The sequence below is a fragment of the Dendrobates tinctorius genome, unplaced genomic scaffold (genome assembly GCF_039654945.1).
Source record: "Dendrobates tinctorius isolate UK_male_01 unplaced genomic scaffold, ASM3965494v1 ptg000200l, whole genome shotgun sequence".
In the NCBI taxonomy this organism is placed as follows: domain Eukaryota; kingdom Metazoa; phylum Chordata; class Amphibia; order Anura; family Dendrobatidae; genus Dendrobates; species Dendrobates tinctorius.
Genome location: NW_027361867.1, coordinates 1,611,534 through 1,616,243, shown reverse-complemented (window position 1 = coordinate 1,616,243; position 4,710 = coordinate 1,611,534).

Genomic DNA, 4,710 nt, shown 5'->3' with positions numbered 1-4,710 from the left:
TCCATACATGTTATCCGGGGATACGGTACCCCTTCTAACCTTTGTGCAATGACGTGCAATCCATACTGGGCCTAACACCGTCTGAGCCTGCCTCATGCTGTATAGACATATATTTTGAATGTGTACGCTATCCATACATGTTATCCGGGGATACGGTACCCCTTCTAACCTTTGTGCAATGACGTGCAATCCATACTGGGCCTAACACCGTCTGAGCCTGCCTCATGCTGTATAGACATATATTTTGAATGTGTACGCTATCCATACATGTTATCCAGGGATACGGTACCCTTTCTAACCTTTGTGCAATGACGTGCAATCCATACTGGGCCTAACACCGTCTGAGCCTGCCTCATGCTGTATAGACATATATTTTGAATGTGTACGCTATCCATACATGTTATCCAGGGATACGGTACCCTTTCCAACCTTTGTGCAATGACGTGCAATCCATACTGGGCCTAACACCGTCTGAGCCTGCCTCATGCTGTATAGACATATATTTTGAATGTGTACGCTATCCATACATGTTATCCGGGGATACGGTACCCCTTCTAACCTTTGTGCAATGACGTGCAATCCATACTGGGCCTAACACCGTCTGAGCCTGCCTCATGCTGTATAGACATATATTTTGAATGTGTACGCTATCCATACATGTTATCCGGGGATACGGTACCCCTTCTAACCTTTGTGCAATGACGTGCAATCCATACTGGGCCTAACACCGTCTGAGCCTGCCTCATGCTGTATAGACATATATTTTGAATGTGTACGCTATCCATACATGTTATCCGGGGATACGGTACCCCTTCTAACCTTTGTGCAATGACGTGCAATCCATACTGGGCCTAACACCGTCTGAGCCTGCCTCATGCTGTATAGACATATATTTTGAATGTGTACGCTATCCATACATGTTATCCAGGGATACGGTACCCTTTCTAACCTTTGTGCAATGACGTGCAATCCATACTGGGCCTAACACCGTCTGAGCCTGCCTCATGCTGTATAGACATATATTTTGAATGTGTACGCTATCCATACATGTTATCCAGGGATACGGCACCCTTTCTAACCTTTGTGCAATGACGTGCAATCCATGCTGGGCCTAACACCGTCTGAGCCTGCCTCATGCTGTATAGACATATATTTTGAATGTGTACGCTATCCATACATGTTATCCGGGGATACGGTACCCCTTCTAACCTTTGTGCAATGACGTGCAATCCATACTGGGCCTAACACCGTCTGAGCCTGCCTCATGCTGTATAGACATATATTTTGAATGTGTACGCTATCCATACATGTTATCCGGGGATACGGTACCCTTTCTAACCTTTGTGCAATCACGTGCAATCCATACTGGGCCTAACACCATCTGAGCCTGCCTCATGCTGTATAGACATATATTTTGAATGTGTACGCTATCCATACATGTTATCCAGGGATACGGTACCCTTTCTAACCTTTGTGCAATCACGTGCAATCCATACTGGGCCTAACACCGTCTGAGCCTGCCTCATGCTGTATAGACATATATTTTGAATGTGTACGCTATCCATACATGTTATCCGGGGATACGGTACCCCTTCTAACCTTTGTGCAATGACGTGCAATCCATACTGGGCCTAACACCGTCTGAGCCTTCCTCATGCTGTATAGACATATATTTTGAATGTGCACGCTATCCATACATGTTATCCAGGGATACGGTACCCTTTCTAACCTTTGTGCAATGACGTGCAATCCATACTGGGCCTAACACCGTCTGAGCCTGCCTCATGCTGTATAGACATATATTTTGAATGTGTACGCTATCCATACATGTTATCCAGGGATACGGTACCCTTTCTAACCTTTGTGCATTGACGTGCAATCCATACTGGGCCTAACACCGTCTGAGCCTGCCTCATGCTGTATAGACATATATTTTGAATGTGTACGCTATCCATACATGTTATCCGGGGATACGGTACCCCTTCTAACCTTTGTGCAATGACGTGCAATCCATACTGGGCCTAACACCGTCTGAGCCTGCCTCATGCTGTATAGACATATATTTTGAATGTGTACGCTATCCATACATGTTATCCGGGGATACGGTACCCCTTCTAACCTTTGTGCAATGACGTGCAATCCATACTGGGCCTAACACCGTCTGAGCCTGCCTCATGCTGTATAGACATATATTTTGAATGTGTACGCTATCCATACATGTTATCCAGGGATACGGTACCCTTTCTAACCTTTGTGCAATGACGTGCAATCCATACTGGGCCTAACACCGTCTGAGCCTGCCTCATGCTGTATAGACATATATTTTGAATGTGTACGCTATCCATACATGTTATCCGGGGATACGGTACCCCTTCTAACCTTTGTGCAATGACGTGCAATCCATACTGGGCCTAACACCGTCTGAGCCTGCCTCATGCTGTATAGACATATATTTTGAATGTGTACGCTATCCATACATGTTATCCGGGGATACGGTACCCCTTCTAACCTTTGTGCAATGACGTGCAATCCATACTGGGCCTAACACCGTCTGAGCCTGCCTCATGCTGTATAGACATATATTTTGAATGTGTACGCTATCCATACATGTTATCCGGGGATACGGTACCCCTTCTAACCTTTGTGCAATGACTTGCAATCCATACTGGGCCTAACACCGTCTGAGCCTGCCTCATGCTGTATAGACATATATTTTGAATGTGTGCGCTATCCATACATGTTATCCAGGGATACGGTACCCTTTCTAACCTTTGTGCAATGACGTGCAATCCATACTGGGCCTAACACCGTCTGAGCCTGCCTCATGCTGTATAGACATATATTTTGAATGTGTACGCTATCCATACATGTTATCCAGGGATACGGTACCCTTTCTAACCTTTGTGCAATGACGTGCAATCCATACTGGGCCTAACACCGTCTGAGCCTGCCTCATGCTGTATAGACATATATTTTGAATGTGTACGCTATCCATACATGTTATCCGGGGATACGGTACCCCTTCTAACCTTTGTGCAATGACGTGCAATCCATACTGGGCCTAACACCGTCTGAGCCTGCCTCATGCTGTATAGACATATATTTTGAATGTGTACGCTATCCATACATGTTATCCGGGGATACGGTACCCCTTCTAACCTTTGTGCAATGACGTGCAATCTATACAGGGCCTAACACCGTCTGAGCCTGCCTCATGCTGTATAGACATATATTTTGAATGTGTACGCTATCCATACATGTTATCCGGGGATACGGTACCCTTTCTAACCTTTGTGCAATGACGTGCAATCCATACTGGGCCTAACACCGTCTGAGCCTGCCTCATGCTGTATAGACATATATTTTGAATGTGTACGCTATCCATACATGTTATCCGGGGATACGGTACCCCTTCTAACCTTTGTGCAATGACGTGCAATCCATACTGGGCCTAACACCGTCTGAGCCTGCCTCATGCTGTATAGACATATATTTTGAATGTGTACGCTATCCATACATGTTATCCGGGGATACGGTACCCCTTCTAACCTTTGTGCAATGACGTGCAATCCATACTGGGCCTAACACCGTCTGAGCCTGCCTCATGCTGTATAGACATATATTTTGAATGTGTACGCTATCCATACATGTTATCCAGGGATACGGTACCCCTTCTAACCTTTGTGCAATGACGTGCAATCCATACTGGGCCTAACACCGTCTGAGCCTGCCTCATGCTGTATAGACATATATTTTGAATGTGTACGCTATCCATACATGTTATCCGGGGATACGGTACCCCTTCTAACCTTTGTGCAATGACGTGCAATCCATACTGGGCCTAACACCGTCTGAGCCTGCCTCATGCTGTATAGACATATATTTTGAATGTGTACACTATCCATACATGTTATCCGGGGATACGGTACCCCTTCTAACCTTTGTGCAATGACGTGCAATCCATACTGGGCCTAACACCGTCTGAGCCTGCCTCATGCTGTATAGACATATATTTTGAATGTGTACGCTATCCATACATGTTATCCAGGGATACGGTACCCTTTCTAACCTTTGTGCAATGACGTGCAATCCATACTGGGCCTAACACCATCTGAGCCTGCCTCATGCTGTATAGACATATATTTTGAATGTGTACGCTATCCATACATGTTATCCAGGGATACGGTACCCTTTCTAACCTTTGTGCAATCACGTGCAATCCATACTGGGCGTGAGAACGGCTGGCGAGCTGTTAAGCAAGCTACAGCACCTGTCCAGACAAGTACAGGGATTCCCTAGCGAGGAGACTTATTTGATTGTTTTCTATGTTGGGACAGCAATTTTTGGGGAGCACTATACTCTGGGGAATGATAGATGGGGCCCACCATACACTGGAACATTCCAAAGGTGGACATCAGACACTGGAGCAGCATTTACAGGGCCCATTATACACTAGAGCACTAGAAATGGGGCCCATAATGTTTGGAGCATTATTTGGGCCCATAAGACAGTGGAGCTTCATCCATGGGGACCAACATATACTGTAGCATTATGTGGAGCTCATCATATACTGTTTCAAACATTATATGGGACCAATGATTCTGTATGGAGAAATAGATGGGCCTCGTCATGAGATGTAAAAAGTGAGGTATTTTTCATTGTACTATACCGCTATTTCTCTGCCGTATCGGAGCATGATGAGTTGTGGTA